This window comes from Gopherus flavomarginatus, chromosome 3 (assembly GCF_025201925.1).
Source record: "Gopherus flavomarginatus isolate rGopFla2 chromosome 3, rGopFla2.mat.asm, whole genome shotgun sequence".
NCBI lineage: Eukaryota > Metazoa > Chordata > Testudines > Testudinidae > Gopherus > Gopherus flavomarginatus.
Window position 1 is genome coordinate 221,434,751 of NC_066619.1, and position 25,355 is coordinate 221,460,105.

A 25,355-nucleotide genomic window follows, 5' to 3' on the forward strand; every position below is an offset into this window, starting at 1 on the left:
GACACAAATATGTATGGAAAAATGATTTAGGATTTTTTTAGAAGTTTCTAAAATGCATTAGTTATCATTTTTCTTTGCCTTAGAGGCCTGAAGTGGGAGAAACGTACTACTAAGCCAGCCATGCTTCAGAGCCAGAGGGATATGAAAAATAATACTTCAAAAAAATCTTTCATTTTTCTGTAGAATATGTGTAAGAATACATAGCAGTTGTATTGCCATTCTTTTGGAATAACCTATCTAACTCATTCCACTTGTAATGCATGCCAGTAAAATCTTTGCATCACACCATCGTGTGCTTCCATTTCTAAAAGACAAAAAACTATCATGTGTTCTTAATATTCATGCATATAAGTTATATATATAAAAATTACATTTCTGGATCTTATGGTGCCTCATTTCCAAGATAAATAAAAGTGATAAGAACTAAAATTTCTATTTATTTGGAAGGCCATACCATTCACTTTCTCCTGCAAATATCTTTAGCTGGTGCTTATTTTTAGGCTTCTAAAATTATGCCATATGTGATTTGATTATTAGGTTTAGTGGAAGCATGACTAATGGAATCAGTATCATGTCTATAGCAAGCTTTGTGAATTTTCATTGCCAGTTTTCTGCATAGTTTATACTTTTGTCACTCAAGCTGCACAGAGGTGCTTCAACAATTAATCACAAACTAGGAGGACTTTTAATGGCACTCTTCTTGGGATCTTGTGTTAAAAGAAGAAAAGTTCCCATGAGTGAAGTATAAGTTAGCTTTTCCATGGATGGGGGGGGGGAGGATTGAATTACATTTCTCTCCTTGTCCTTTAAATGAATAGCATAGTTTGGGTGAAATTATCAGGCAATTGCATGCCTTTTATGCAGATAATGCTATTTGATGAAAGCGGTGTTTTGATCTGCTGAGGATAATACAGATCCAGGGTTGGATTCATTGGTGAGAGTAAAGCTGTCTTCTGTGATAACTTCATCTCAGCATGAGGTCAGACGGGGAAAACTGGGATGGGGGATTAAAAAATGACACAGTCGGAGCAGTATTCAGTTCCCTGCTGTGCTCCTGGCTGCACACTATAGCTTATGTTTCTGATCTGTTATGGTATTGTCTGCTTTTCTCTCCCAGAGCAGAAAGAGATTGCTAAAACTTTTCTTTTTGCAGCTAGAGGGATTAGTTCAGTGCAGCTTTTTTAATTAAAGAAACTGTATCTTTTTCAAGGCAATTTAATGCTGCACTAGAAGGCCATCAGCATTCATAACTTGGTGCTATTAACTATAACAGAGAATAGCTATACATTTAATATTTAGAAATAGGCATCAATCTTTACAATTTTGAGGTTAAAATTGATAATTGATCCTTTCACTAAACGAATGGTAGTAAATGAATTATTTTCTATAACTTTTCTATAAGTAGGAATTTCAAACAACATTGCTTTTAGTTTAGCTGAGCTTCTTTAATTAAATATCTATGATGACAGTAGAGTGCTTTTAAAAATATAGTTCTATTTAGAAATAGTTATGAGCATATTTCCTCCCCATTGTTTTACAAAAATAAAAAAAGTCATCAGTTGAAAATATCTGTAGAGTGTATTGAACTGGTTATTTTTACAATGTACTTTCCTAGATCATTTTAACTTTATATAAAGCTTCAAAATGTAATTGGCCTCTAGCTTTATTGATTAGGAATAGGCATATACTCTCTAAATAAAAATGACTATGCAGTCATTAGGCTATTTACATTTGAGCTGAATTTACAGTGCAGTTTAGCTGAGGTTAATGGTTGGAAACCTCAAATGTTTCAAATAAGGCCCATATGTTGATCACTTTACAAAGCATACAGGGACTGTGCTTAGGTTGCAGCATACACATCTCCAACTAAATTCCATGCCAGATCAATTAGAAACAGTTCCCCTGAGCAGACAGGAACAAACAGATTGTTGCCACTATTCTGGTTTAACTCTTGTCTTCTAGAAATGAAAAGTCATGTTGAGTACTATGTACTTTACTACAGTTCAAAGAAAGTTAGAAAACAATAATAATTTATTAAAATTTCAGGTTAGACACAACAGATAAAAAGCAATTAACATCCAGTGTATCAACATTTAATAGCAGCTCATCATGTCCATTCAGAGCTTTTAGTTAAAGTGGTCTATTTTTCAGACTTAGTTTATTAGTGATATGTTTTATTGAGAAAACTTTAGTTTCCTTATTGCTTTTCTCCGTTACCTTAAATATTTTAAAAATATATTTTCCTGTAAAATTAAGCTGTGTTTGAACAGTTATTAGTGGGATTGTTGTAATGATCATTAGATTTTTTTCAAACATGTTCTAATCAAAGAAACATCATCAAGAAATTTAAAAAACTTCATGGGTATGCACCTTATTTATAACAGAAGTTCATCTTTCTGCAGGGAAAAACAACAGATAATCTGCATAAATTTGATGTATGCTATGGGAAAGTGACTAATTCTATGAGAGATCTGTATATTGACTTCTGACTGACCCTAATAACTATATACATTCTTGTCAATAGGGATTGAGAGTAGTTATCTGATAGTACCTCATGTGCTGCAAGACTGGTGTATTAGTCAGAATGCCCCTTAAACTTCTCACAGAATTGTGTAACTATAGTCTTCCTTGTGCATTAAAGGTTCTTTGTGATGGCTACTAATTACCATTAGGAAATGATTATGTGGTTGTTTATAAAGCCATAAAATTACCTCAATCAATATCTGGAAGTGAAGTAGTAACAATATGTGAAAGTCATTTTTTGTATTCCAAATTGTATACAAACTCTTTTGGGTTCTTCTTTGAGAATACAGTAAAGAGGGTCAGCAATAGTATTCAGTGAAAATATATCATTTTCACTAGAGCTCAGCCTCACTATAGCAGTGGTTTATCCACGAACTAATGTAACAGAAAAGCATGATCCACATTTAAAGATTGATTTGTATGATAATCAGTGCATTAGGTGGCTCCAAAATGAATATATGTAGAGTCCTGTCTTGCCTTAATTAAGGTAATTAAGTCATATTTCTCTCTGCAGACAGCCCTTTAATTTTATGGCTTTGTCAGTGATCAGATTAGAATATTTGTTTTACAATTTTACCACAATTTAACAGCAGAGGAAAATAAATGTCATGACTTATTTCTGGCAGTAAAACATGCTAATAGAAATATCTGAGATGTTCCTGTGGGTGTTAAAACTTCTAGCTTATTTCCCCTCCACCCCTGCCTCCTATCTTCATACTAACTAATACTTGCACAGTGCTTTTAGTTTAATATTGACAAATTACTAAAATTTGGACTCCCTCAGGAACTGTTAGCTGTCCAGTCCATATGATTCTCAGGAAGTTTTCTTCTACACAAAGAAGGAGGTATGTGATGTTTACTAATTTAGTTATAAGAGTTATCAATTTATCATGGTTTGGTTTTGAGTCTTAGATTTAGTCCAAACATGTTTTTTGTCCAGATTGATGCATGCATCATCCAAGACACTTTGTTTCAACACCTTCAAACACTGAGAGCTTTCCAGCTGCAGGGCTCGCTGGGGTTAGTCACAGTGTACACCTATACCCAATTAACTCGGGCAAAGCGACAACTACTCCTTTCTACAATTTGCGCAGACAAATGTAATAACAGTAAAGTACAATAATGAAGTCCAGAGGTTATCTTCTTAGAGCCTTTGTGAAATCTAACACCCTGGTGACTTACAGGAATATTTTGACATGCGTGTAAAACATTTACAGTAGATAGGCAGACAGTTGAGGAAGCAACAGAAATAAGACAACTCTGCTGTATTTTCGAAAGGAAATACTAAGTAGCTGTTAAGTCAGTCGCTGTCTGATCCTGTACGGGGATGAAAACCATGAAGCTAATTGAACGAAAGAGCAAATGGGAATAGTAACTGTCACATTATGGTAAGCCAACAAGATTGAGCAGCCGAAACAAGCATTTTTTTAAAATGCTTTATACTTATCCACAGTAATGCACAACGTTAGCTATTGAGATTCCATAAAGGCAATCTCTTATCTAACTGTCCTAACCCACATTTTGATGCTTACCCCAAAAGCAAAATTGATAGTTGGAAACAATTTCCTCCGGTATACGCTGCATTTCGGTGGTATTTGACAGCGAAGGGGTTTTGCAAAATTTTCTGTTCAGACACTTGCATACCCTGAAAAGGGTAGAGTCTTAGAGACAGCAAGCTTTTCCAAGTATTGTGCCATTACCCAGTGCATAAAGACTGTGATAACTTACACCTCCAAAAGGACACATTAGAGGAACTTAACAAGTTTGGGAAGTGCATAACGACGTCTTGAATTTACCTCATCTTCTCGTTTTATTGGTAATTAGTGCAGGAGCCAATGTGTCTTGAGTCAGAGTACATTCTGCTCTCTTCCTTCAGTAACACCTAGACTCAGAGGAGAAGCAAGATTTACTGATAGTCACATAAAAAAGTCTCTCTGTTTAATTCATATAAGGAATGCATATTCCTTTGTTCTGGCGCTACAAAATACAAGCTTATTAGCATCCTAAAACCGTGAAGCTGCTGTTTCTATTACATTTGTTTTAAAAAAGTCTAGACGGTGATTTTTAGCAAGTTTAGCCACATTTAATGACAGCCTTTAGAAAGATACTAGCCTATAGAGATTTAAAGCAAATGTGACTTTACACTTTTAAATTAGTTTAAACTCTGAAGGCTGAAATGTAGTTAAACTTTGGTAAGCCTAATAATACTACTTCGGTGAAGTTGGAGTACTAAAAATAATGTATTATGGACTTCAGACATGCAGACAAGCATTTGACAGTAGTTCATTCTTAGAGCTTTGAATGAAAAAGGTTTATAATATCTGCATATAACGCAGGAGAATCTTAATTCACTGTGTTTGGAGGTGACAGAAAGTTCATCTTGGTATATCATGAGACTTGGTTAAATTAGAGCAAATGCGTTTTCACCCTTAAGAAAGCATTTTGAATATTGACAGCTTTATAACATCACATTTTTCATTTTACATTAGAACAAAAAAAGTCAAAAAGAAAAATTATACCAAAGCCCTCCTGTAAAAGTTGTTTTTAAATTTAACAGTAATGGTTATTTATACTACATAAATGTAACAAATTCTTGTATCCATTCAAGAATATTCACGTTTATATAGCTAAATATATTTTGATATAAAATTAATGTAATATCATTAACATTTTCACATTTTGATTGCTTTTCTAATAGGAGCTCAGAATGTGTGTAGCAGATTTTAATCACAAAGCAAGTAAATACTGTATACAAATCTATCTTTACTGTCTGTATACTTCATTTTATTATAAGTGTTAAAATGAGCAAATCTAGGTGTGCTGTAAAGAAAAATTTCAAACTGTTTATGCTTCCTGCTTTTTGAACCGAAATCCCCATCATTTAAGTATGCATTTCTGCCCCACTGGTTTATTTTTAGCATCTTCAGAAACATAGTTTAGATTATGTGTAAGGATTTAGAAACAATTAGCTAGTAATATTTCAACTTAATTGTAGCAAAAATAAGTTATTTATATTATAAAATAGCTACAATATTTTCTATGGATTAAATATTATAATTACACTTGGTGGTTGCCCACGAAAATATTTGTTCTTTTCTATTATACATGCTGTAAAAATGTTTGATAATGCAGAATGCTTATTCTTTTATACCATACACACTGGAATTTACAGATGTGGCTCTCATTGCTCGTACATCACTCAAGAATCAGTTTAGATGTCCAGATGCGTTGTTTCCCAGATTGAACCCACCACAGTACAACTGCTCGTTAAAAGCAATAGGAAACAAATGTGTAAAACATCATAGAAAAGAAATTGTTGAGTGGATCATAGGTAACATTAACCATGCTTGTTAATAACATCTGTAATTGCATATCTTGGGAATTTACTAAGAAACTTTTTGGATAACATAGTGGTGTTTCCATTATTGATTCGGAAAGGTGATAAATATATCTGAGATTGGAAAATCAGCATACTGTGGCAGATAGCTCTGGCAGCTAAATGTTTAAAAAACTTCTAATTTCATGAGCATTAGTGAACATTCATAGCTGGTGTGTAAAACTTCTTTAAGCCTAAAATGAAAGATGTAAAAAGAGGAATGATAGTTATTTCTCTGTTTTAGAGGAAGGATAGGGCCAGGATATTCAGGAATATTAATACGAAAATTAATGTTAAAAAGCATTAATGACTGTGTTACAGGTGGATACTTTGTATACAGTCCACTACTGTCACTGACTGTTATTTACTTTTTATGGCAGGTGGATAGGGGGAGATTGCAGGAAAATACATAAAAGGAAGTTCTCCTTAACACATCACACAGTCAACCTGTGGAACTCCTTGCCTGAGGAGGTTGTGAAAGCTAGGACTATAATAGGGTTTAAAAGAGAACTGGATACATTCATGGAAGTTAAGTCCATTAATGGCTATTAGCCAGGATAGGTAAGGAATGATGTCCCTAGCCTCTGTTTGTCAGAGGGTGGAGATGGATGACAGGAGAGAGATCACTTGATCAGTACCTGTTAGGTTCACTCCCTCTGGGACATCTGGCATTGGTCACTGTCCGTAGGCAGGATACTGGGCTGGAAGGACCTTTGGTCTGACCCAGTATGGCCATTCTTATGAAAAGGAGAGTGAGAGAAGCAGGAAGAAAAATAAACAGAAGAGTCTCTATATGCCTGTGTATGTGTACCTACGTGTGTGGCTGGGGGGGAATTTATTTTAGAAGGTAACCTCATAAATTACAATCAGCTCACTCTCAGTGTTGGCCTTCGTTGGTATTGTTCCAAGTTTAGCCTACTTTCGAAACATCATCAAGTAAGGCCACAGAGCCAATACTTCAGTTGTACTATCGCACAGATAAAATATGTAGGAGAGGGTTTTACTTATGGATACAAGATTTCAGGCTTATCAGAAGGTGTTCGCTTCAGACAGCAGGTTGTTCATAAACATCGCAAGTCACTCTCATGAGCTACTTTAAATGGGGTCCGGCTGCTGGGTTTGTGAAGCCTTAATTATACCCCTCTGCTTCCGCATCAATCTTCCTAGGCAGTTTCTTGCTCGCTCCCACCTTATGTAGTGACTCAGCTGACCTAATATGCCCAACCTCTGAAACAGCAAGAAAAATATTTTCTAAGACTATCAGAGGTTTTGATTACATTGATGAGGTGCATGCACTGGGGTAAAAATGCAGTTATTTATCACAATTATTACCGTCCCCATGGAAAAATCAGTCAATCAACCAGGCCCCTTCCCCCCGGTAAAACCCCCCTCTCCTGGTACTAGTCTGAGAGAATATACAGTGAGGCTGTAAGTTCATTAGTGTTTGCAATCAGTAGCGTGCAGACACCCTCATCAGGGCAGAAAGCTGCAAAGAGCCATTCATCAGCGTGAAGTGTTATTCATGGATGACCCCTAAATCATTGCACTAGTAGTAGATGTACTGATTGGTCACAGCATGGGAGCCTCGATATTTTACATTAACCAAGGCAGGCGGCGGCAGCGGGGAAGAAGGCAAAGGTGGTTCAGTCCAGCAAATCCCAGCTGGCAGGAAAACGCAGCCAAGGGGACATCTCTGCGGAAAGGGCAGCAGAGGGAAGCCACTGTCCACACGGCGGGCGCTGGAGCGGAGGCGCTGGGGATTATAAATGCTCAGGCGGGTCCCCGTCGCCCTGTGCTGGGGAGCGGCTTTCGTCCCCTCCCCCTGCTCCGCGCTGGGGCGGCGCATGGTAGGCTCTTCTCGCGTGTGTGGCTGACTGGCAGGGGCTGGAGCTGCCGCTGAGCCCAGTCTCCCTTCTGGGTTCCCCGTGTTGGTGCAGAGTTAGGTCCTGCCGGCGGCGCTGGCTGCTGGTCCCGGGCACGTTATTAGAGCGTCCCCCTTCTCCCGAGCTGCTCCAGAGAGCGGAAAGCAACTCGTCCCCGCGCGCCCTGTTAGCCAGGGGAGAGGGAGAAAGTGAACTCCAGGGCGCTGGGCATTTCCCCCCGGCTCCCCAGCCCCTGGCAGGGTGCAGCAGCGGGCACGGGAAGGAACTTGTAACACTTTTCCTTTCTTTTCTGCTTTCCCCTCCCCCTTCTCTCCTCTCCCCCCCGTTTTTGGCCCAGTGCTGGGTGCGTGGTGCGTTTCCTGGCGCCGCTGCTGGGATACTGAGAGCAGGCGGAGAAGAGAGCGAGCGAGCTTGGCAGCCCTGGGTAAGTGGAGCGCTGCTCTCTGGGCTGGTCCTAGTGGCCGGGCTGGCGTGTGGCTATGGGGAGCTAGCGGGGTGGCGCTGCGGGTGCCGGGAGCCCGGGGAGTCTGAAAGATTTGTTTAAATCGGGACTGTGTCCTTCCCCTCCCGGAGGCGGCAAGTGGAGTGGGCCGGTCTGCTGGGAGTGTGTGGCAGGCTCCCCCCACACCCCTATTTCCTCTCTTCTGCCCCCGTCTCCAGCATCCCCTCCTCTGAGGGGAACTTTGGCTGCTGGCAGCCCTGCTAAATACCCCGCTGTGAGGAGGGGATGGACACGGGGTCCGCAAGAGGAGGAAAAGGCGCCTAGCAAATGAGCAGAGTTTTTATAGAGCGAGCTCATCCGAGTTCTGTGCTTCTCCCTGCTGGCGATGCTCTCCGCTTGCGTGGTGCTGCTGTGTCCAAACGTGGGGCTCGCAGTTCTTGCTGAAACGATGCAGTGAGTACGCGTACACACGCTACTTATCCCAAACATACACTTTGTAAGCTAGCAAAGGTGCGGGCTTGCACGTTATTGCAGTCTAGTGTAGATCTAGTGCAGAGAGAGCTGCTACCACAGCAGCTTCGTTTATTTTCTCAAGTCAGTTCATTCCACTTGAAAGATAAATGAAAGTGTCCAGACTTTTATTTTGTAAGAGTAATGGAAGTTGAAGAAGCGTAAAAGGTTGCCCTGGTTTGACTTGTGGTGAGATTTTAACATGGTTCATATCATCTGTGATCTGTATACTTAAGATTGTCTTTATTCATAGCACTATATTTCCTATTTTCTGACAATGTATTTTGTCAAACATTTGCAGCCAGTGGCAGACTCCATTGGGTGGTCTGTATACTCTGGAAATAGAAATATGTTCAGGTTTTACCTCCTTTTTTTTTCTTTTGTCCAATAAATTGCAAAGAAAACGTAAAATAAGTAGAGTTAGTAAAAAAGTGACTGAAACAGATTCCAAGTTGTTGGTGTTTTGATTGTTTTTATCTAATGATATTATTTAAACTTCCTGTATTTGTTTTCTTTCTTAGAAGAATACTGTGCTTTATATGGTCTATAGTGTCAGGGCCTGTGGTTTATGTGCTAAAAAGTTTTATATTGTAAACTTCACTTTACAACCAAGTAATTTACCTTATTAAAATATGTGAAAAATAGCCTGTATATGGACCTACAATCTTAAATTCTAATATCAGTCATTATTCTGTGGTCTTCTGCAGTTCAAAGCTCTTTCAAATTTGTTTATATTTAGATTCAAAACAGTTTTTAATGTGAGATTAGTTAAACAGCCTGCATTTATACTCACTAAATGTGATAAACCTGTTTGATATTAGAAATTCTTTAACTTTACATATTATCCTTCTTTATATGCTATTCAGTTTATTGCTTATCATGCTTCTAAATGCAGATATTTTGCCTTATTTTTTAAAAACTGTTAAATATAGTTTCTATGCATAGGTAAATTCCAATACTGAGTCTCCATAAAGCATAAATTTAAATTTAAACATATCTCTATAAGATAACTAAGAATTTAAAATTGCAAATTATATTATGTGTATGTTCCTTGAAGAAAAATACAATAAACACAACCATCATTCCCCCTAAAAACAGAACTGAACAAAAAACTGACATTCAGGATTACAAATAAATGTACTTGTTATATTACACTGGTGTGTGTGTGTGTGTGTGTGGTGTTTATTTTTTTATTGTCACTGTGGACTTGTTACATTACTTAATCTCATAAACTAGAAGACAGAGTACTGTGTGTGTGTGTGTGTGTATGTTATATATATATATATATATATATATATATATATATATATATATATATATATATATATATATGACTAATAAGTAGAAGTGAACTAGTTTTACATGTGTAAAAACTGAAAGATGTGATAGGATGGTCAAATACTTTATTTTTGATGGAAAAACTATTTTTTTTTTAAATTTAGTGGGGAGGGGAAAACTCCAGAGCAACATTCATAATCCAGTTAGCAAGTTAAAACTGGTACTTCAGTTAAGCCCCTTTTGATCCAGGAGTAATTATCCTATACGCAAACGGACAAGCCGGTAGGATATAACAAAAGAAAATGGATTTAAAGATGAAAATTTTTATTGGAGATAAACCATACGAATACTAGAAAATGGAATTTTTGTCAAAGGTTGAAGTTCATTGCATTGTCATCTTCATCTCCTTGAAACACAACAATTAACAAACTATAGTTCCAGTTCTGTAAGGTGCTAAGCGCTGTCAACTGCATTGAAATCAATAAGCCTTATCCAAAACTCATGAAGGTGAAGGAAAAAACTCCCATTGACTTCCATGAGCTTTGGATTAGGTCCAGTAGGGTTATGTATACAAAACTGCATTGTGCTATATAGACCTGAAAGAAAATGCAAATAACTTACGGTAAAACTTTGAGACAGAAGTATCTTGTATTCTAAAGTGATACTGAATTGACTGTAGTTAATGCTGAAATATAAGATTCTAACTTGTAGAAAATACATATCCCTGTTTAAAAATACTGTAGGAATGAAAAAAATCTAAAGGAAAATATCTTCCAAGTACTTTTCACTTGAGATATCTTGTTATGCACAAATATATTGTATTTTGCTTGATCAGTTTGACAAAGACCAAATGTTTGAACTATTGTATGCGTGAAATAGAGACATGTTAAATCTGAGCATAGAAAATATATGGTATTCCTAATTGTATTTTAGAAGCTTATTTTACTTTATTATCTGTTTTCTTACATGTGAACTCTTCTAACCGGTTTGCTATTTTAAAAGATGTGAGAATGCAGATGTGCCATTTTAGCCCACTGCAATGAGTCTTTCTGCTAGTTTATTCAATTGAACCCTGTTTATCAAATAGAATTCTACTATATTAGCATGAAGGCTTTGGTTGGGTGCAAGAAATTTCTCCCTTTCCCAAATAACTCATTGAACTAAGGGAGTTCTTTTATGGCACTTGTCTTAATTTGTCACTCATACTGAAAGTAACACAAATATAGGATCACTGAATTGTGTCATATTAAAATGTAGTGTTAAAGTATAAAGGTTTTCAATAACCTTTTATTTAAAAGCCCATAGTTAAGATGGGTTCTACATTATCAGTTACACACTTTTTGAAAAATAAATCTTTAAAGTTTTGGATGTTACAAAGGCTTTAAAGTAGAAATGTGCACTTTAAAATGCTTTCCTTTTCTTAGTTCTAAAACTGATTAATTACTATGTCTTATAAAACCTGATTTATTTAATACTTTTTTTCATACCAAGCATTACCATTATGAAGCTCTCTTTATAATTGAGATTAATGTTTCTGAGCAAAGAAGTGATTTGGAGGGCTGCATTCATTTTGAGTGCTGTTCTAATCAATTTTAGATACAGCGTTTCACAATGTATCAGTCTGCATCCAAACTGGTCTTATTATATAGAATTAACTTGTTGGTGATTGATAGCAGGACTGCTCCATCTTGAGAAGTCATTTGTTTCAAAACAAGTGTTATGGCTTCTAAGAGTTTCAGACTATTGGGTCACACAACTCAGATGCCCTTTCTGTGGCCTGATCGAAGCTTTATACACGAGTTAGAGAAAATGAGGCTTTTTTATGAACAATTAATTCATGCATATTTGAATGTTGTTTTTAAACTGCTGCCTTAGGTACAAAGTCATGTATTTTATTTAAATCTGGAATGATTCATATTTACAAATAATTTTTTAATACTTTACTATGATACTGCCTGTTTTGAACATTATTTTGAAGAATAACTTGTCCTTCTAGAAAGGCATAAATATTTTAACTTCCCAAATCGTAAATAATGGAAATGGTCTTTGTGTACAATATGTAAATCTACTGCTGTGTGATGTAACTTTACTGTTTTGAGGTATTAGATATAACCCAGGTAATGAAAGGTAATGCATGGGGAGGTAATTCTTTATCCTTTTCTAAAAACGGTAAGGATAGTAGATGTTCTCATGCCTGCTGTGATATTTGCACATTTTGTTCTCTGTCCGTATACCTTCTACCTCATCTTCATCAGCGTTTTGTTATAGACCAAAAGTATACACTTGCATTTTACTGCTGAGTGTGACACACAAATATATGTAGTCCAATAGAACTCAAATTTGGATGACAAGATTAAAACAAATGTGGTATGAAATAAAGCAAAGAAATAGAGAGTCCTTAAAAAAACAACAAACAAAACCCCCAATGAGTTGTGCCACGTCTTTAGTTTGGTGGTGTTTTCATTCATGTGTGGTCTGTCCAGTGATTTTTAATCTCTAGTTGTAACTGTTTATCTATGTCACGCTATCGACACTAAATACATGGCTGGTAGATTTTCAGTTTAGATAATTTTTGGTGTGTTACAATTAAACGTTATCTAAACTATTGAATATAAGTGTTTTCAGAGAGGAAATTATGAAGTGTTTGTACAATTACATAGTTAAATATTTAACACACAACTATAGAAAGGCTAGTGTTATCTGTGGATGAGCCATACATTCTTTCACATGTATAGTAAGATAACGTGTTCATCTTAAACTGTAGCTGAAATAGCTGTAACAAAGGGAATAATCTTTTTCAACATGTTCCAGAGTATGGAATAATAACAGTTGCAATAATAACCTTTAGAGTCTCTTTCCAGACTGATGTCTGTCTGCATTGCATAAATGCATTTTTTTTCCAGTGCGTGTTTGGAATGAAATATTATTCACATAAAAATGATATAAAGTAACATCTTTAACTGATACAAGGTAGAAAATTTAGAGTTCAGAAACAGAGTTTCAGTCTTAACTTCCTTTGTGTCAAGGTATGTCATGTGTCTAGGAACAGGGTGAGATTTTTACAGCTTTGTATACTAGAACACTGAAATTCAACAGACAAGTTAAAGATCACCTGGCAGTCTTACTTAGAATTATGGCTTTCATTTATATAATATAGATCTTCATTGTTTTGTGTGTGTGTGTCAGTATCCAGGACACTGAATGTGGCTCAACATTTTTCAGTGCTGAGTTAACATCTCTTGCAAACCCATTGAAATCAGTAGGACTAGGTGGTATCTAAATCTGGCTGGCTATATCTATTTTGCAAATTCTTTACTCGTGTATGTTAGATTGTAATGGCTACTTCAGTGCTGTTGGAGTCCATTCTCATCTGGCATTCGTGCATGCACATCAAATCTATGTGTAATAAAACTATTTTCAATTTGAGAAAAGAAACAATCAGTTTAGGACATTATGAATTTTTTTTACAGTAATTAAAAAAGAAATTAAAGGTAGCGTGTACTGAAACATTAAGTGAGAACTCTTTAAATTTATCTGTCTTCTGTAACTGTATTTCTTGAATTAATCTTCTGCAAAATAATGTAGTATTTAAAGCAAAATAACCTTCCAGCTTCATTTTTATACTGTCTAAAATATTTCTCTAATCTAAAGAAAGAGAATACTTTCTTCTGATGATACACATTCTGTTCAAAATCAGTATAACTCACTCTCCATAGAGAGGGAACAGATAATCAAGTCTTCAATGTATGATTCACATGAAGGTATTATTATTCCTTTTTTCCTCCTTTTATTGGGCTGGGTGTAAATGTGCATAATTGCTGCATTTTCAAGTTTTTCTGTGTGACTTTATACACACTCACCCCTTTTGGTGAATCAGATTTCATTGGCACAAATTTAGTATTTAATCTCTATACCTACTTTTTACATCTCATTAATATTCCATTGGAAATAAAACAACTTTTTAGTACTTCTGTAACTTTAAATGAATTAACTGTGGGTTTTTTTTTTTTTGTTACATATGTTATGTGCCTGTCGAGTGGAAAGTATACTATTTTTTATTAAATGGCTAAGTTAGAATCTTTAACTGTAGTTTCATTCTTACTAAGTTTTTACATTCAAGTTACAGAAGTCTAATGTAGCAGCTTGTAATGCAAAATATTAATACAACTTTAAGAATGGAGGTGAAATAATTATCCCTATATTAAGTCAATAACCTATGGAAATAACAATCAAAAATTAATACCGACAGTAGTATAAACAATCAATTATCTATTGATACTGTAAAATGTGGTAGCGAAGTCATTTTTTGGCTTGTGCTGCATTACTTTGTCAGCATGTTTTTTTTTTTTTAACTAGCCGTAGAATCACAGTTGACTGGGTCCAATGTGTTCTATTGCTTTCTTTTGAGATTTTACAATTTCTGATAGTTTAAGAAAACTACTCCCGGTGCTGTAATTGGTGAAGCATAGATTTAAAATATGGATTTTCTTCTCTTGAGAAAACACAATAGACAACCACATTTCAGAGTCTTTAAAAGAAATTGAACAGTGTAAACAGCACATTATTCATTTTAAACCAACTCAGTGAAGGATTACAAGTTCCCTAAAATATAGACTTCTGAGGTAAGTTTTGCATTTGACATTTTGTTTTGGGTCAAAGGATAGGTGAATGGTTTTTAAAGGACAGTCATCTAAGAAATCATTGGTGCTAATAAATGGTTATTCAAATTAGCAAACAGAACCGTATGTATAGGTTTCAGAGTAGTAACCGTGTTAGTCTGTATCTGCAAAAAGAATAGGAATACTAAGGAGCCACAAGTACTCCTATTCTTTTTTCTTAGAACAGTGTGTAGTATTTGGTTGTCATACAGGTATAGGGCCTTCCGCTGCTGTTGAACTCCACAGAGCATTTCCCACTGACTTTGTTGTTCAGTTACATTGTATCAGATGTGTGTGGTGCTTCATAAATAAAATGTATAAGACTTTGGCCAAAAAAATCTAAATAATAGAGGCAGGCCACTAATACTAATTACTAGGAGCATCAGCATTTCCTTAATACCATAAAGCATTAAATGTTAAGAGAAATAAATTTATCTATAGAACAGAATGTAATAAAAATCTCTTCAGAACATTAAGTAAATATTAGGTAACCATTGGGAGTTTAATAAGCACAGTTTATTCCCTGAAAAATAAACATTTTCCTAGCAAACATACAGTTATTAAAACATGTATTATGCAACCAGTAAATCTGATCACACAGTATTGTTACTGTCTATAAACTAAGAGGAAAACTGCCAACAGGAGTACTCTTCCTTTTTTTTTTTTTATGGATAATCCTTTAATAACAACTGAAGCCAGGAGGGGGCTGGATAATCAGCATACCTCTATTGACTTTGGTAGAGGTGTGGTGATTTACACTAGTTGTAGATTAGGCCTAGAGTGTCTCGGAATGAGACATTTGCGGTTAATACATTTAACTTTAATTTGTTAGCCCTTTCTTTCCTCTTTAGCAAAATATAAACAATATAATTCTTTCCATTCATAAAATGTATTATTTATTTGAGTAAATGCCGATGTTCTGAACCTTATTGCTTTTCAGCGGTATCCTTAATTTTGCATTAAAAAAACCTGACAAAGCAGAAAATAAGGTTCAATTTTTCTTGTAAAAGTTTCTCATTCCTACCACTGAAATTTATAAAGCTTTCAATGTCTCCTTTATCCCCTCTCAGGAGATGTTTCTGATTTGCACGTCAGAAGCTTTGCATGCCAGTAGTGTGGTCTGAATCATGCAGCTGTAACTAGAAAAAGGTTTGATATGGTTCAGCCAGTCAAATTCTTTTGTTCTGTGGAGATATAGTGACTAAAAGTGAGTGAGCAGTCATATGATGCTGCAATAATGGTTGGGAGGAAAAATCATTCGAGTTCTATTATTCAGTCAGCGGTCAAGCAAGCTGTGAGTATTTTACTGTTATCTCGTATTTCATAAGACCAGTAAATTGATAAGACTTTTTGCAACAGTAGAACTTCAGGTCCACTACTTCTGCACAAGTGATTGTCCACAGTTTTTTCAGGAATACTGAAAGATTACAGCTTGAATTTGACAAGTCATACTGGTAGACATTCAGGTGAGACTTCAGCTTTGATTTCTTTTCATCCAAAACTAGTTAGCAAATCAAGACTTTGGCCAGTGGGAAGCCTTGAGCAATATAAGCTTCATATGTTTTATTTTGAGCATGATTTAACATGTTGTATTGATCACTTTATTAGGGGCATAAGATTGCATGGAATTTATTATCTTTTACAGCTTTTCATCTTTTATTTTGTTACAGTTTAATGGCAGCAAACCCATTACATTTATAGTGGTATAATGTTCAAATGGAATAATTTAGTTTTTGATATAAACAGTTGATAGAGGGTGAATGATAGCCAGCTTTTCAGGCTGATCTATAAATGAATAGGGATCACACAGTGTTGTTTGGCTAAGTATGCACCTTGGTACAGAACTGCAGAAAAACTTGATTTTTTTCCCCTCCTCTGTATCTCAGGTAAACTTTGTATAATGCTGTGATTTCAATAAATATTTGAGAACTTAATGATGTGAAGTGCTGCACACCTCTTAAAGGATGTTTAGTATCCTAAGATCTCAGTGAAGTCAGTGAGAGTTAAGGATGCTTAGCTCCTTACAGGATTGGCCATGAGGAAAGAACCATCCTGAACAGAAATCTTCATGCTTATGCTGCCTCTTTATGGATCTTTCACCTATTTAATTACAGCCTGCCAGTAAAGTTTAGTGATCTATCTATGTAGAGAATGAACTGGAAATTCATTTAAGTGTTAATAGATTTTGTTTGTTTGAAGCTTGAAAACAATAAATTGCATAAAAAAGAGCAGGCTAATTAATGCAGCCATCAAAATATATTACAGAGAAAATGTCTTAAAGCACAGGAAAACTGGAATAAAAACACTTACTTAGCAGAGAATAGATTGTTTTTGTTTTTGAAGTGTTTAAATGGCTCTCAGAAGTGCATATCCATCTTTATTATTCTTTTAATAAAACTAAGTTCAAAATGATGCTTAGTTTCATGAAGTAGCCAAATAGTTATTTATGGAGTAATATGTAATATTAGAATTTTTAACAATATATTTAAATACAGTACAGTCTTCACATTCAGTAGACTGAATAAATGGACCTCATAAATAAATGCTAAATTAATTGGTATGTTTAATCAAGAAAATTCCAGCTAGGCTGCATAGAGTATGGGTATGTATTTAATTTCTGAAATTTAATATTAGCTGTGTAGGTCAACCCTTGCTTTAGTGCAGTAGTGGCATAAATGTAATATCTTCAAAGTGTTTTTACATAAAATATCTTCAAAAATAAATATTTAACTCTGTTATGAAGAAGTTTGATATGGTGTGGCAAACGAGGGACTTGAAAACGATGGCAAAGTGATTTTTCTATGAGATGCCATCAGCTAATTCTCTAAACATCAGAGGATAGATGTGTTTTTATCTATTTGTAATGTAGTAAAAAAATAAGGAATTTAACAGATCTTGTTCAGTATACTTCATATTTATTTGGAGCAAACTCTTATGTCAGTTACGCTAATGACCTGTATTTAAGTGTCAAATTTCATTTGGCTATGAATGGTAAAGTATCACTACTACCTGAGTTCTGAAAAGGCTACTTGTCCTTTTGAAAACCCGAACTCTAAAGAAACTGTTAAAATGTTCATAGGAATGGATTTTCCACAGTTTTTCTTTTTGTTTTCTAAGTTATGTGAATTGTAGGACAGTCCAGTTGCGACCCACTGATTTAACAGATGGGAAACTTGATTGGATCTGCAATCTGCTGAACAGCTTTAGGATAAACAGGGAGTGTATACAAGCATAGGACCCTCTTCCCCTTGAATGTCACATTGCCAAGGGCCAGCCACAGGTGGGAGCTGATTGACTCTTTCCTCTCACATTCATTTAGTTAAACCTTTGGGCTGGGATTTTTAAGGCCTCTTTCCCCATTTTTAGAACCTTACACTCCCTCCCTATAGTTACATGATATAGGAACTGTGTTTTCAGGTTGCTGTAGGTCTGTCTAATTGCCTGTTTAGAGACCTGAAAGGAATTTTTCCCATTGGCATCAAATTGGCTGGGGCCTAGTGATTTTTTTTTTAACCTTCCTAATAGCAACATGGAGGCACAGTTAAGTTAAATAAGTATAGGATTTAGGGTTTAATAGTAGGAGTTCTGTGAATGTTTGTTTCGTCTCAACTTGCGGCTGAATTTTGATGCAAATAAAGGGACAGCAACCACAAAATAAGAGATGTGGGATTTTGCTGGTGGATTCCAGGTCTGGAGGGAGGGCAGGAGGGGGGCGGGGAGAAAGGGAGACATGAAGCCCTTTGCAGATCATGGCCCATTTTTAGTACCTTCTATCCCATTTTGGGGGAGAGGTGAAGGTGGCAGGATTCAGCAGAGTAAGCTGATTCCTTGGGCTAGGCAGTGGAAAATCTACCCTGGGTTATGGCCTGTATGATAGATACTCTCTAAACCCTACAGCGGCTAACCTAAATAACAAGTATAGGGAGATGGACAAATGGTGCCCCTTCTCCAATGATAAATGCAAATAAAGTTGTGTCTAGCCACTTAAAATCCATCCCTGTGTCTGTCCTCATTTGCTTGCGTGTTCTGAGCAATGCCATTGTATACTGATTGCTGAGCTCAACTACTGAATTAGGGCTGTGCATTTATTTTATGTGTTTTACATCTATACATTTAGTCCTGGTTTGAGAAATACTTACAAACAGTTTTGGTCTCTGAGGAAATCTGTAATTAATTTTAAGCTAGGAATTTGTGATGGAAATGGTAATTTAGGGAGCAGGGAGATGTGCAGTTTTTATGCACTTGTTGTTGGGCCTGATCCTGAAAATCACTGCTTGAGTACTGGTAATCTGTACACAAATAAATAGTCCCATTGACTTCAATAGGCTCGTTTTAGTGAGTAGTGATTACTCATGTGTAAGGAATTGTAGGATCAGACTCATTAGTTTTAAAGAACTATCCTCTAGGAGCTAGGAGAGTTTAAGGATAAGATGTGAATGTCTGATGAAGGACACCCTAACTGGGATTTGCAGCACTGTAGTCTTATCAAATATCATAGACTGGTAGTAACTTGATTTAATTACTTAAAAAGTTAATGGGTGATTTTTACAAATTTATCATAAGTTGACAAGCAGTTTAAATATACTTTTCAGATATTTTTTGTTGCTCTTTCTCAAATTCAGAATTAAATATATTCAACGGTCAAATTTTTTTCACAAGTTCAAAATGTATGCCAAATTAGCTGGTTTTCACTAGACCTCTCAGAAATGCTTATTTCTTCAACTGGTTAGATCTGTCTTGTAAATGGTTTCTTGCTTGTGATCTGTGTTCACATGAATAGTTCCATTCACTTCAGTGGGGTTGTTACCCAGCATTTTCAAACCCCCAACAGTGGGTTATGAGCGGTCCATACTCCTTCACATTCAGTCAAATGCAGCTTCACTGAACTGGTTTAACTTTTCTGTAACCTGTTCTGGGCAGGTCTCTGTTCATGTCTCTTGTGGAAGATAGTTCCTTTGAATTCACTGGGAGTATTTGTGTAAATTAGACAAGCAGAATTTGGACCTCTTATGTTAGATACAGTTGTGACTGCTTAGAGAAAAGAATCAGATGTAAAAAAAAGAAAAACATTCAGAGATATCAGAAATTCTTTAGTAAGTTAAGATTTCATGGTACATATTTAATATGATGGGCACCACCCTCCATAAAGAAAATGGCATTAAAATGTATCTGTCTCAGAACTCTGACTGCTTAAAATATTATGTTAAAATATTACATTCCAGAACATTTTAATAAAAGGTATAATTATAGCATGTCTCCAGTCCAGAGCAGCTTAATGCAAATGTGCAAAAAGAAATAGCCACAGACATTCATTTTAATTTAACTGTAAAGCTAACCCAACAGGACTTAGCTATGTTTGACTATGCTAAAAGGCCACACCGCACCTTTCAACTGGGGAGCCTATGTCTGGCTTGCTGAGAGAGAGGAAAGAGTGTTTTATGGGGGGGGGGGGGAAAGAGGAGTGAGAAGCTGCTGCAAAAGGGAGTATGGGACAGTGTGGCGATGCTGACTATCCCTTGGCACTGAGGGGTTGAAAAGGAGCCATCCTGAGTGTGAGAAGCCCTTTTTCCCCACAGAACAGCAAGGTAACGCCCATCCTCCATCCCTTTGAGGTGGCAGAATACCAGGTTTGGTCAGGAACTGCTGTGGGCATCATGCTAGTCGCTCCTTTCTGCCAGGAGTTGGGCTGGAAAGGACTTTTCCCTCACCATGAGATTGGCTTAGGTGGAGTGAGGGGGTTTTTGTTTTCCACAGAGTGAGTTCCGTGCGGGCTTTGTTATGGTGAGGAGTGAAGGGGGTTAGTCTAGACAATTCAACTCATTATGCAAGTATGGGGCAGATGTTCAGTGCAGGTGCTCCATAGGGAAGGCATACAGTAACCAGATAAATGGCTTGGTACAGGACTTAAAAAAGGTGTTGGTTAAAGGAATGGAACAGGAGGGGAGAGAGGGACTCCTATGAATGGTACAGCAGGGAGCCTACCCCACTTTAACCCTTGTACAAGAGGCGGGTGGCTGGTAAGGTCCCAACAATGGGCAGGCTGAGGAACATAGATGGAAATGGGGGGATGGTGGAAGCCCTCCAGGTAGATATTGAATGAACATGGAGTTACCTGAACTGTGTACTTTTAATACATCTAATTAGAAATTTATGGCCTGATTAAAACCATATCAAGTGTCCTCTGTCCTTCTTTCGGTATAGCCAGACAATCTAGGATGTACAATAGTAGTGGAAAATGTTCTGACTAGTTTAATAGGCAATTAAAAAAATCCTCCTGCAGTGGACTCATGAGACCCCTATTTTGAAGTAAACTGTTGTGTACTGAGAGTAGATTACAAATGATAGTACCTGAAGTAAAGATTACTGCAGCTCCAATTTGTTAGTTTGTTTTTTAATTCTGATCTTGAACACTGGCATGCCACTGGTCCCATGGAAGAGCTATTCAACAAGAGTAGGAGTTTGTAGGATTGGACTTTATTCTTCTCCTCAATTCAAACCTTAAAGTTACAAAGACAAGATGTTTTTAGTAACTCTCACTTCTTCAGATACTTATGACAAATATAATGAAACTTGAAAGACATAATGCCTGAACTAAAACTTTTTTTCAACGGAAATTGCATTGATGGAAAATTGTGTTTTAAATCTGTCTATCTTGACGGTCATCTTTAACTCTAGAGATTAATTGTCTTTATGCTATTTTATAACCAAAACCATATCACTACTATTATTATTGACTTCATGTGCAATTAATAGGTTGGAAGAGATCAACGGATGCAGATTGGGGGCCAAATTCTACACTTACATATGTGAGTAGCCCATTTGAAAGAAAACTAGGTTATACACCTGCTGAAAATTTCACACATTAGTGTTTCTAACATCAGACCCCTTGCCAAAAATTGTTTATGCAATAAATGTAACACTTATTCATGAGATATGAGAACAATATTGCTTTCAATATCATTGCAAATATTTTTGTTACACATAATTCAAGATTGCTTTTAATATTTCTTTCCTTACAGTTGCTTGTCTTGTTGCAAACAGGCAGTTTGTGTAGCTTGCGAGTGTTTGTACAGAATAGTTTTAAATCCCTTTTATGAATTAACATAGTTGTAGCTTTCTTTTGCATATTTGCCGCATAGAAATATTAAATGTTTAAATTTTTAAAAATCTTATCTTTTTCTAGTTTATTTAATGTTTTATATCAGTCTTCATAACTTATTTTGTATTGTCCATTGTGTGGTTTCTGTGTATCCCAAACGGAATATTCTCTACATTTTGGGGGGCTTTGTATTTTGGGTTTTTTAACAGTGTTCAGAAGGGCCAAAATACATTTTAAGGAGTTTGCAAGGTCTCTGTATTTCCTCTTACTCCTTATCCCGTTGACCACTAGACTTCTCCATTAAGCCTTTTTTTTTTCTTTTTTCCTCCATGATTCTAAATTACTGTCAGACTCTAATCTCTACTCTTCTTCACAATTGGTTGTTGGTTAGGGTTTTTTTTGTGATTGGAATTACAAGTGCATGCGTTCTCTACCACTCTTTCTGTCTATATCAGTGAATGAACATTAACGGGAACTAAGCCTTGGCTGCTGCTCATGGGGAGTGCGAGTGACAGCTGACTTCAGCGTACTTCAGATAAGATTTTTCATGTTGCTGGTGCTGCTGTTCGTTAATAGGCATAAGCTGCAAAATAGTGTGCCAGACAGTTGTCCTGGTATAGTAAACCACCTACAGATACCTGCAAGAATGGGATTCCTAGAAATGATTGAGGACAACTTCCTCTTCTGTGTTTTTTCCCTCTCTTTTTGTTATGTCTGATGTTTCAAACATAGTGTTGTAATAGACTTGCAGTTTATGGGGCTGGGCTAAGCAAGAGACTTTACACATTTACACGATCTCAGTTAACATACACAGTAGGGCCATATATGTCCCTTCCAATACACATCTTGTATTGAAGGAGTGCAGTGACCCCAATCCTTCCTCTTTCCATAGCTATGTGACTTTATTGGGATTCAACCTTGCTGCATCATTTTCTCAGAGAGTTTGATGAGTGGTGGAGTAGAATGAGTCGTAGTGGTCAGCTGATCTAGCAGTTAGTATCAGATGACCATTATGACTGTTGTATGCCCATTCCAGGTTCTTTGAAACATGTATATTGCCTGTACCATGATACTTTTGGTTAGTCCTCCACAAGTTAATGCTCCAAAATTTTTAAGGGGACAGTAACCTGTAATTCATGGTACTTTACAGCTTGTGTACATGGAGATGCTTGGGAAAATTAATCTAATTAATTAATGGTGTGGATTAGTTAAATAGTTTAAACCTCTGTGTGGACACTCTCATTTGGACTTTGAGGGTACGGCTACACTTGCAGCTGTACAGTGCTAGGAGTTAAACGTGTCTTCGTACAGCTGAATAGGGAAAGCCCTGCAGTCTGTCCACACTGACAGCTACCAGCGCACTGTCATGGCCACAATTGCAGCATCTGCAGCGGCATTGGGAGTGGTGCGTTATGGGCAGCTATCCCAGTGTTCAAATGGCTGCAACGTGCTTTTCAAAAGGGGGTGTGGGGTGGAGTGTGACAGGGAGCATGTGGGAGAGAGTGGATTTTTGGAGCCGACACTCAGCAGATGCAAGTTCCAACCCTCACCCCCACCCCTCTCTTGCTCACTGAAAGCAAATAGCCCTCTTTTGTTTTTTTCCTCAGAGACCAGATAAGCAGCCTCCCTGAAATGGACCCCCCCCCTCGCTCCCCCATGCCGTGCTGCATCTCTGCTCAAGCCCCCTCTTCAAGCAAACACTAGCTGTGGGCATTCCAAAGGGAGCTCATTCACAGCAAACAGTAGCTGTGTTTGTTTTTTTGATAAGCAGGTCCCGGAGCCCAGAGTTCACAACAAAACAAAGAGAGGCATCACAACAAATCAAAGAGTTATCTTTACTTAAAAGCATTATAGGACGCTTCCAGAGGTCAGTTACAGCATAGTAAGATTATTCCCTGTTTACACTGGCACCCCAGCGCTGCAGCAGCAGCGCTATTCTCTTTATTCCTCTCGTCGAGGTGGAGTACAACCAGCGCTGTAGCCAGGGAGATACAGTGCTGTATGTGCCTTGCCAGTGTGGACAGGGAGTGAGTTACGGTGCTGTAAAGCCACCACCAGCACTGTAACTCTCAAGTGTAGCCAAGGCCTGAGTGGCTTTGATTTGATTTAGTTTAATGTGAATTACCTTTAAATTCATACCTTCAGTTAATTTGGATTAACATTTCTGAATGTGTCCATGTAGAGGGAGAATCATACTGTGTAATACAGCTGTTCCTCAGACTCTTCTTCCCATGCTCCTGGCCATTTGGAGCTTGAGATTTTGCATTGCAGAAGGACTATTTAGTGTTTACCTTTTGCTTTTATACACCCACATCCCTTTGTTGCCTGCTTTAAATCCCCACCACCGTATGGAAAGGAGCATATACCACATATAGTAGGTTTTCTCTTTGTATGTAGCATCCTGCCTAATGGAATCATTAGAGATATAAAGTCTTTATAAAAAATGGATGCCTCTGGCCATCTTATCGTCTTGTGAAATCACTGCTGTACTTGCTGTTTTATTTAGTGCGGTCTGGAGAAAACAGGCACAATGTAATGAGCTGTAGCTAGAAAAGCACATGTAGTTTATGTATAATGTGGGATTTTGTTCCCCTCTAGTGGCTGACCCAACCAGCTAGCTGGGGGACTTTGTGAAGCCATTAGCTCAAGCAGGAGATATTCATATTTTCAGTGTGAGTGATCCCAGGTTCAGACCCTGCAGTTAGTCCTCGTATGGCTGATTTTGTGCACACAAGGGAGGAAGTTTTCAGTTTAAATTTGTATGCCAAAAATACAATGTTTTGTTTTATATACATATATAAATAAAAATATTTTCCCCTTTCAAGATTTCCCCCCTCCCCCAGTTTTCTATTGACAGTGGCAAGGTGTCGCTTACGTAATTAGAGTCACTACTTTTGTATATACCAATGTCTTAAGCTTGGTTATTGAAGTTCTAAACACATTGCTGCTCATTTCACATTACTGAGAGTGATGGGACTGTCATAGTTAAGACTGAAATGCATCTTTCAGTATAACCCTTCTTTTTCAATTGCTCATGGGGGGGGGGGGGAATGACCAGTGGAGTTTTAGGCCTCACAATAATTATGAAGTAGGTAAATATAATTACCTTCATTTTACACTGTACACATTGAAGCACAGAGAGGTTGTTTGTTCACAGTCACCCAGCAAGTCGGTTTCTGAGCTGGGATTAGAACCTATGTATCAAGACTATCAGTCTGGCTATATGGCAGCCAAATTTTTAGAGTTATTTTAAAGGGAATGATGAATATTTAGGCAAAGACTGAAGATATTTTCAAACTGTTGTTTAGCTACAGGTCATTAAAGGTGACCTGTTCTAAATTTTTTCTTACGTCCAGTTCTGCTTTGCCTCCTTCTAGTTTAAAAATGACCCATTATGGCTCCTTCAGGCTTTTCATATAATTGGCTATCTCTCTTTGGAAACACATGCGGGCTATATATGAAGAAAAGTTATAAATAACCATAGTTATTAATGATGTTTATAGGTACATTGGTACCCAGTCTTGCTCCCATTAATAGTGATGGGAGACTTTTGCCATTGGCTTGAATGGAAACTGTCTTGGGCACT

General features: G+C 36.9%; 1 protein-coding gene across 14 annotated transcripts in view; it reads left to right on the plus strand.

Annotated features, from left to right (window-relative positions):
* The window catches only part of TENM3 (teneurin transmembrane protein 3), an 857,073-nt gene that overhangs the window by 194,184 nt on the left and 637,534 nt on the right, over positions 1 to 25,355 (plus strand). The window contains exon 1 of one of the 14 annotated variants that reach the window (XM_050945290.1): positions 8,088 to 8,206. The exons of 12 other annotated variants lie outside the window; for them this stretch is intronic. The gene's annotated coding sequence lies outside the window, so the exon portion shown is untranslated. Of the gene's footprint in view, positions 1 to 8,087; positions 8,207 to 8,607; positions 8,678 to 25,355 lie in introns of those variants that run through there. One more of the 14 variants, XM_050945289.1, reaches the window with a different exon arrangement.